Genomic DNA, 9,770 nt, shown 5'->3' with positions numbered 1-9,770 from the left:
CTAGGGCATTTGAGGAGGCCCATTGTTGGAATATACAAGCCAAGTTCTATAATGAAAAATTCCCACTAGTATATGAAAGTGACAAAACAAGAGACTCTCTATCATGAGGATTATGGTGCTACTTTGAAGCAAAAGTGTGGCAAATGATAGTAGCATTGTCCCTTCTCTCTTTTTCTCTCATTTTTTGGGCCTTCTCTTTTTTTATGGCCTTTCTCCCCCTCTCTTTTTTGGGCCTTCTCTTTTTTTATGGCCTTTCTTTTTTTATTCCTCACTTGGGACAATGCTCTACAAAATGATGATCATCACACTTCTATTTATTTACAACTCAATGATTACAACTCGATACTAGAACAAAGTATGACTCTATATGAATGCCTCCGGCGGTGTACCGGGATTGCGATGAATCAAGAGTGACATGTATGAAAAATTATAAACGGTGGCTTTGCCACAAATATGATGTCAACTACATGATCATGCAAAGCAATATGACAATGATGATGCGTGTCATAATAAACGGAACAGTGGAAAGTTGCATGGCAACATATCTCAGAATGGCTATGGAAATGCCATAATAGGTAGGTATGGTGGCTGTTTTGAGGAATTATAAGGAGGTTTATGTGTGAAAGAGCGTATCATATCACGGGGTTTGGATGCACCGGTGAAGTTTGCACCAACTCTCAATGTGAGAAAGGGCAATGCACGGTACCTAAGAGGCTAGCAATGATGGAAGGGTGAGAGTGCGTATAATCCATGGACTCAACATTAGTCATAAAGAACTCACATACTTATTGCAAAAATCTACAAGTCATCAAAAACCTCGGCACTACGCGCATGCTCCTAGGGGGATAGATTGGTAGGAAAAGACCATCGCTCGTCCCCGACCGCCACTCATAAGGAATACAATGAAATAACACCTCATGTTTCAAATTTGTTACACAACGTTTACCATACGTGCATGCTACGGGACTTGCAACCTTCAACACAAGCTGAGGGAGTCCTGGATTAGGGGGTGTCCGGATGGCCGGACTATACCTTCACCCGGACTCCTGGACTATGAAGATACAAGATTGAAGACTTCGCCCCGTGTCTGGAAGGGACTTTCCTTGGCGTGGAAGGCAAGCTTGGCGATACGGATATGCAGATCTCCTACCATTGTAACCGACTTTGTGTAACCCTAACCCTCTCCGGTGTCTATATAAACCGGAGGGTTTTAGTCCGTAGGACAACATACAGAACAACAATCATACCATAGGCTAGCTTCTAGGGTTTAGCCTCTCCAATCTCGTGGTAGATCTACTCTTGTACTACCCATATCATCAATATTAATCAAGCAGGACGTAGGGTTTTACCTCCATCGAGAGGGCCCGAACCTGGGTAAAACTTCGTGTCCCTTGCCTCCTGTCACCATCCGGCCTAGACGCACAGTTCGGGACCCCCTACCCGAGATCCGCCGGTTTTGACACCGACATTGGTGCTTTCATTGAGAGTTCCTCTGTGTCATCGCCATCAGGCTCGATGGCTCCTACGATCACCAATAACGATGCAGTCCAGGGTGAGACCTTCCTCCCCGGACAGATCTTCGTCTTCGGTGGCTTCGCACTGTGGGCCAATTCACTTGGCTATCTGGAGCAGATCAAAAGCTACGCCCCTGGCCGTCAGGTCAGATTTGGAAGTTTAAACGACACTGCTGACATCCGCAGGGACTTGATCTTCGACGGATTCGAGCCACTGCCGAGCGCGCCGCACTGTCCCGACGGGCATAATCTAGCTCTGCCACCGAACAGTGCCCTGGAGGCCGCACCCGCATCGGCTTCGACCCTTAATTCGGAGCCAACTGCGCCGATCGAGGATGGGCGGTTGGACGCTGCCTCGGGGGCTGCGATCCCAATGGCGATTGAGCCGAACACCAGCCCCGCACTCCGCGAGACTCGTGACTCCAAGGAGCCGGACTCCTCTCCGGACTCCGAACCCTCCGCGCCCCTGCCGATCGAATCCGATTGGGCGCCGATCATGGAGTTTACTGTCGCGGACATCTTTCAGCACTCGCCTTTCGGTGATATTCTGAAGACACTGAAGTCTCTCTCTTTATCAGGAGAGCCCTGGCCGGACTACGGTCAGCAAGGTTGGGATACGGACGATGAAGAAATTCAAAGCCCACCCACCACCCACTTTGTAGCCACTGTCGACGATTTAACCGACATGCTCGACTTTGACTCCGAAGATATCGACGGTATGGATGCCGATGGAGACGATGAAGAACCAGCGCCTATTGGGCCCTGAAAAGCCACCTCGTCATATGACATATACATGGTGGACACTCCAAAAGAAGGAGATGGCGATGGAATAGCGGAGGATGACCCCTCCAAGAAACAGCCTAAGCGCCAGCGTCAGTGGCGCCGCTCAAAATCCCGCCAAAACAAATACGGTGATTCCAGCACGGGAGATAATAATACTCCGGAAAGTGCCGAAGAAAACCCCCTCCATCAAGATTTAGCACAGGAGGATGGAGAAACCAGCCCTCATGAGAGAGCGGCAGACAGAGAGGTTGAGGACGATAATCATATGCCTCCCTCCAAAGACGAGGCAAGCCTCGACGACGACGAATTCGTCGTGCCAGAGGATCCCATCGAGCAAGAGCGTTTTCAACGCAGGCTTATGGCCACGGCAAGAAGCCTCAAGAAAAAACAGCAACAGCTTAGAGCTGATCAAGATTTGCTAGTCGACAGATGGACTGAAGTCCTTGCGGCCGAAGAGCATAAACTCGAACGCCCCTCCAAGAGCTACCCAAAGCGGAGGTTGCTACCCCAATTAGAGGAGGAAGCACTTAAACCTACATCACCAGCACTCGATACGGCCGATCGGCCACCTCGTGGCCGTGACAGAGAGGCCTCTCGGCCCTCCACTCAAGCCGCACCCCATACCAAGGCACGGGAAAATGCGCCAGACCTGCGAGATATGTTGGAGGACAAGGCTAGGCAAACAAGATCGATCTACGGATCGCGTGGGCGCCCCACGACTCGAGACGGTAACCGTCACTCCGGCCTCAAATTCGGCAGGGCCAACACAGTAGACAAAGCTCATTGGAGCTACGTCGTGATATAGCCCAGTACAGAGGCGCCGCACACCCACTATGCATCATAGACGAAATAATGGATCATCAAATCCCCGAGGGTTTCAAACCCGTAAACATCGAATCATACGATGGCACAACAGATCCTGCGGTATGGATCGAGGATTATCTCCTTCATATCCACATGGCCCGCGACGATGATTTCCACGCCATCAAATACCTCCCACTCAAGCTTAAAGGACCAGCTCGACATTGGCTTAACAGCTTGCCAACAGGATCAATCAGTTGTTGGGAGGACCTGGAAGCCGCATTCCTTGACAATTTCCAGGGCACTTACGTGCGACCCCCAAACGCCGATGACCTAAGTCACGTAATTCAGCAGCCAGAGGAATCGGCCAGGCAATTCTGGACACGGTTCCTAACAAAGAAAAATCAAATAGTCGACTGTCCGGACGCTGAGGCCCTAGCAGCCTTCAAGCACAATATCCGTGACGAGTGGCTTGCCCGGCACCTTGGACAGGAAAAGCCGAAGTCTATGGCAGCACTCACGACACTCATGACCCGCTTTTGCGCGGGAGAAGACAGCTGGCTTGCTCGTAGCAACAATATGACCAAGAACCCTGGTAATTCGGATACCAGGGACAGTAGTGGCAGGTCGCGTCGCAACAAGCAGAAGCGCCGCATTAACGGCGACAATGCTGAGGATACGACAGTTAATGCCGGATTCAGAGGCTCTAAATCCGGTCAGCGGAAAAAGCCATTCAAAAGGAATCCTAGGGGCCCGTCCAGTTTGGACCGAATACTCGACCGCTTGTGCCAGATACATGGCACCCTCGAAAAGCCGGCCAATCACACCAACAGGGATTGTTGGGTGTTCAAGCAGGCAGGCAAGTTAAATGCCGAAAATGAAGACAAGGGGCTGCATAGCGATGACGACGAGGAGCCCCGGCCGCCGAACAACAGTGGACAGAAGGGTTTTCCCCCACAAGTGCGGACGGTGAACATGATATACGCAACCCACGTCCCCAAGAGGGAGCGGAAGCGCGCGTTAAGGGACGTATACACAGTAGAGCCAGTTGCCCCAAAGTTCAACCCATGGTCCTCCTGCCCGATCACCTTTGATCGAAGGGACCATCCCACTAGCATCCGTCATGGCGGATTCGCCGCATTGGTTCTAGACCCAATTATTGACGGATTTCATCTCACTAGAGTCCTTATGGACGGCGGCAGCAGCCTGAACCTGCTTTACCAGGATACAGTGCGGAAAATGGGCATAGATCCCTCGAGGATTAAGCCCACCAAAACGACCTTTAAAGGCGTAATACCAGGTGTAGAGGCCAACTGTACAGGCTCAGTCACACTTGAAGTGGTCTTCGGATCTCCGGATAATTTCCGAAGCGAGGAGTTAATCTTCGACATAGTCCCATTCCGCAGTGGCTATCACGCACTGCTCGGGCGAACCGCATTCGCCAAGTTCAATGCGGTACCGCACTACGCATACCTTAAGCTCAAGATGCCAGGCCCTCGAGGAGTAATTACGGTCAATGGAAACACCGAACGCTCCCTCCGAACGGAGGAGCACACGGCGGCCCTTGCAGCGGAAGTACAAAGCAGCCTCTCCAGGCAGTTCTCCAGTCCGGCCATTAAACGACCGGACACCGTCAAGCGCGCCCGGAGTAACCTACAACAAGACCGCCTGGCACGATCCGAGCAGGCGTAGCAATGCGGCCCCAACCCCAGCCCTCGCAAAAATGCGACACCAGTACTTCGCGTACATAACTACGCTCTAGAAATACCATGGGTACAGGGGGAGGGGCACCATCACGGCACGCCCGAAACACGGCTTAAACCGCACCAGGGGCTGCCGATTTTTTAATTTTCTCTTACTTTCAGGACTCCACTCTTCGGAAGGCCTGTTCGGCAGTTCAATTGCCGCACAAACGATGCAAGAACCAGGGAAGCAGACAAGCCACGCCGCATTACGGAACTCCCAGGTGGTCTCTATCACGAGCAGTATACCTGTTTCGCATACTATTCCGCAGCTTGCCCCTGGAACGGACATGTTACATAGTCCAACCTTTTGCTTATCGCATTATTTGTATCGTTCTGCTTTGATCGCAGCCCTCTTTAATAAACAATGCATAGCTTTTGTCTATTTTTGCATTACTCTTTTTTAATATATGTTCCTTAACGACATGTTGCACCCGTACACTTTGGTACGGCCAAAATACGCCAGGGGCTTTAGTACCCCTCAATATGGTGTGAGAAGTCCGAACACTTTAACAAGTGCGGCACCCCGAACTTATAGCATTATATGCATCGGCTCCGAATCATGTCTTGGGTCAATAGTTGGGTTTGCCCGGCTCCTATGTTTTGGTGCCTTACGTTCCGCTATATCGGCTAAGGTAGCACTAGGAGAACCACTGCGATTGTGCCCCAGTTGAGCTGGGTCGAGCACCTCAGTGGAGAAAGCTAAAACTGACTGTCATGATGAAGCGAGAGCTGGTCGCTGTTCGAGAGGTTTTTCGAGTCCCTAAAGACTTATGCCGCTTAGAGCGAGGAGTCGGCTCTGTCCGGCCAAGGCGTGGATAGCGCCCCGAACTCGGTCTTCCGAATACCAGGGGCTTCGCCGAAATTTAAAATTATAGAATTCTATGGCTAAGTGAGAGTGTTCACGCATTATAGTCCGATTGCCTTGTTCGTTGGGCTGAGCGCCTCCCTCGAAGGACCCAAACATGGGAAAAAGAGCGCTCAGGTTTATCCCCGAACACCCCAGCACTAGCGGCACGGGGGCAGAAGCCGACGACTCGCCATCTCTCAGAATTGATAAACAGCCGCACAGAAGGTAATATTTTAAATTCCAACAGCATTGCTTAGCGCATATGAACAAGTTTTCAGCGCACAGGACAAAACGAGCAAGTTTCACTCAAAAATTACATCCCTAGAACATTCATCCGCCACAAGGCAGGCACCCTTCAGAACATCCTTATAGTAATTCTCGGGCTTGCGATGCTCTTTCCCCGGCGGTGGCCCGTCCTTCACAAGCTTCTCAGCATCCAGCTTGCCCCAGTGCACCTTAGCACGGGCAAGGGCCCTACGGGCACCTTCAATGCAGACGGAGCGCTTGATGACTTCGAGCCTTGGACAGGCCTCCACCAGCCGCCGCACCAGCCCGAAATAGCTCCCAGGCAGAGCCTCTCCAGGCCACAGCCGAACTATGAGGCCCTTCATGGCCTGTTCGGCCGCCTTGTGGAGCTCGACCAGTTGCTTCAGCTGGTCGCTCAGGGGCACGGGGTGTCCGGCCTCAGCATACTGAGACCAGAACACCTTCTCTGTCGAGCTGCCCTCCTCGGCTCGATAGAATGCGGCGGCATCGGACACACTCCGGGGAAGATCTGCGAACGCTCCTGGAGAGCTCCGGATTCGGGTAAGTAACAAGTAACTCACGTTTATGTGTTTGCTTTGCATAAAGAATGCCTTACCCGCCGCTATCTTCTTCACCTCATCCAACTCCTGGAGGGTCTTCTGGGATTCGGCCTTGGCAGACTTGGCATTTTCAATAGCCACCGCGAGCTCGGACGCTCGCGTCTTTGAGTCAAGCTCCAAACTCTCATGTTTTTCCATGAGAGCCTGGAGCTCTTGCCGCACCTTGCCAACCTCGGCCTCATACTTCTCCCGCTCGGTGCGCTCCGTGGCCGCCCTCTTCTCGGCCTCGACCAGCGCTTGCTTAAGGGTCGCCACCTCAGACGTGGCCCCTACAATAGCCACGATAATCCTGTCATTTTTTGCAATTGCACCTTTTTATATATATTTAAACAAGGTATTTCTTACCTTCATTGTCCTCGAGCTGCTTCTTGGCACGCCCGAGCTCTTGCTCGGACCGCTCGAGGTTCTGCTTTAGCGTGTCCACTTCCGCAGTCAGTGCGGCGGACGCAAGCAGAGAAGCCTGCATACGCATATTGACTCCTTTTTGTTAGACTCCTGCGAATTTTATTTGATCCTCTATTCGGCTTTTCTTCCCGAACGCCAAACAGAGCATCAGGGGCTACTGTCTATGCGGTAATATTATTTACACATTCTTTACTTACCTCAAAGCCTGTTAAAAGGCTAGTACAAGCTTCAGTCAGTCCGCTCTTGGCGGACTGAACCTTCTGGACCACCGCACTCATAATGGTGCGGTGCTCCTCGTCGATGGAGGCGCCTTGGAGCGCCTCCAACAGATTGTCCGGCGCCTCCGGTTGGACGGGGGTCACCGGCACGGTGGGCTTGCTCCTCTTGGAAGGAGGTCCCCCGCCGGACTCTGGAACCTTTGAAGGTTCCGGAGCGGTGTCCGGCCTAGAGCCGGACTTGGAGCCCTGGGGGGTTTCATCCCCTTTACTCCTGGAGTCCGGGAGGTCGCCTTGCGGCGCCTCCAGGACCACCTCCTCCCGGCTTGGAACCTGTTGGGACAACACTTCGGTGTCGTCCGTAGGGCGGGGGGAGGAAGCCGTCGGAAGCGAGTTCACATCCCACGAGTCCAGTGAGCCGCTTGACGAGGCGTCGAGCCGGTCTTTGGGTGGGCTGCATAAACATATTCGACATAAGGGAAAGCTATGCAATAAACGAATACTATGAATTACTCTGGTATCCGGATACTTACGATTTGCCAGGGGCTTGGCCCTAGGCGGCCACTCCTCTCCGCCGTCGTCGGCGTCGGTGGAGTAGTCCGGGGAAGGGTTCTCCCCTTCTTGGACCCTCCGGCCTCCCCAGAGAGGGCGGCCTTCCTTTTCTTCTCTCCTCCCGCTAGAGGGGGAGAGGTCTCTTCTTGTTCCTCCTCGTCTTCACGGGAGGAATGCGCCTCGGAACCGTTGGATGATGGATCCGACACCTCCTGGCGCCGGGAACTCTTTCGAGTCCCTGTGGCCTTCTTCGTGGCCTTCTTCTCCGGCACCACATAGGGTGCCGAAACCAGCAGCTTCGCCAAACGAGCGTCCGCTGGGCCTTTAGGCAAAGGAGCCGGACAGTTGATCTGTCCGGACGTCTCCTGCCAATCCTGTCAAAGGTAAGGGAGCTTAGATCCCGCATGGAGTCAAACTATGAAAAACTAATACCCTATAAAAGGAAAAAACAGCTTACCGCATGAGCGTGACGCTGCATACTGAATCCGCGATCCTCGGTAGAGGATGCGGGGGCCTCGGCGCACTTGAAAAGCACCTTCCAGGCATCTTCGTACGTTGTGTCGAAGAGCCTGCTCAGAGTTCGGTGCCGCGCCGGGTCGAACTCCCACAGGTTGAAAGCCCGTTGTTGACACGGGAGGATCAGGCGGATGAGCATAACCTGGACTATGTTGACAAGTTTGAGCTTCTTGTCCACCAGGGTTTGGATGCATGTTTGGAGTCCGGTCAGCTCTCCTTTTTTACCCCACGACAGGCCCGTCTCCTTCTAGGAGGTGAGCCGCGTAGGGGGTCCGGATCGAAACTCGGGGGCTGCGACCCATTCGGGGTTGCGCAGCTCGGTGATGTAAAACCACCCTGATTGCCACCCCTTCAGGGTCTCCACAAAGGAGCCCTCGAGCCATAAGACGTTGGCCATCTTGCCCACCATGGCGCCTCCGCACTCCGCCTGGTTGCCGCGCACCACCTTCGGCTTGACATTGAAAGTCTTGAGCCATAGGCCGAAATGGGGGCGGATGCGGAGGAAAGCCTCGCACACGACGATAAACGCCGAGATGTTGAGGACAAAGTTCGGGGCCAGATCGTGGAAATCCAGGCCATAGTAGAACATGAGCCCCCGGACAAATGGGTGAAGAGGGAAGCCCAGTCCGCGGAGGAAATGGGGGAGGAACACCACCCTCTCATGGGGCCTAGGGGTGGGGATGAGCTGCCCCTTTTCGGGAAGCCGGTACGCGATGTCGTTAGACAAGTATCCGGCCTTCCTCAGTTTTTTGATGTGTCCCTCCGTGACGGAGGAGACCATCCACTTGCCTCCCGCTCCGGACATGGCTGGAGAAGGTTGAGGTGGGGAGTGCGGACTTGGGCGCTGGAGCTCGAGTGCGCGAGAATGGATAAGCAAGGGAGGAAGAAGGCGTAGGTGAAAAGGTGGATCCTTATCCCCTTATATGGGTGGACGCAACTACGTGTCCCCACCAGCCTGGTAAAACTCGCTTATCTCCAAGCGCCGTAATCAATGGCGCGGTTGGGTTACCCACGCCCGTATTGATGAGAATCCCGGAATAAGGGGACACGATCTCTGCTTTAACAAGACGTGCCAAGGAAACCGCCTCGCATGACGCGCTGAGGTGGGATAATGAAACGACTCGGATAAAGGCTTGGCCGTGGTGTGTCACACTACGGAATACGTCAGCAGATTAGATTTGTGTAAATATTATTCTCTCTATGGCAATATGTGGAAACTTATTTTGCAGAGCCGGACACTATCTTTGTGTTCAAAATCTTCTATGAAGTACTTGGAGGAGGAACCCGCCTTGCAATGCCGAAGACAATCTGCGCGCCGGACTCGTCGTCATTGAAGCCTGGTTCAGGGGCTACCGAGGGAGTCCTGGATTAGGGGGTGTCCGGATGGCCGGACTATACCTTCAGCCGGACTCGTGGACTATGAAGATACAAGATTGAAGACTTCGTCCCGTGTCCGGAAGGGACTTTCCTTGGCGTGGAAGGCAAGCTTGGCAATACGGATATGCAGATCTCCTACCATATTAACC

The sequence above is a fragment of the Triticum aestivum genome, chromosome 2A (assembly GCF_018294505.1).
Source record: "Triticum aestivum cultivar Chinese Spring chromosome 2A, IWGSC CS RefSeq v2.1, whole genome shotgun sequence".
In the NCBI taxonomy this organism is placed as follows: Eukaryota; Viridiplantae; Streptophyta; class Magnoliopsida; order Poales; family Poaceae; genus Triticum; species Triticum aestivum.
Note: the sequence above shows the minus strand (reverse complement) of the source record.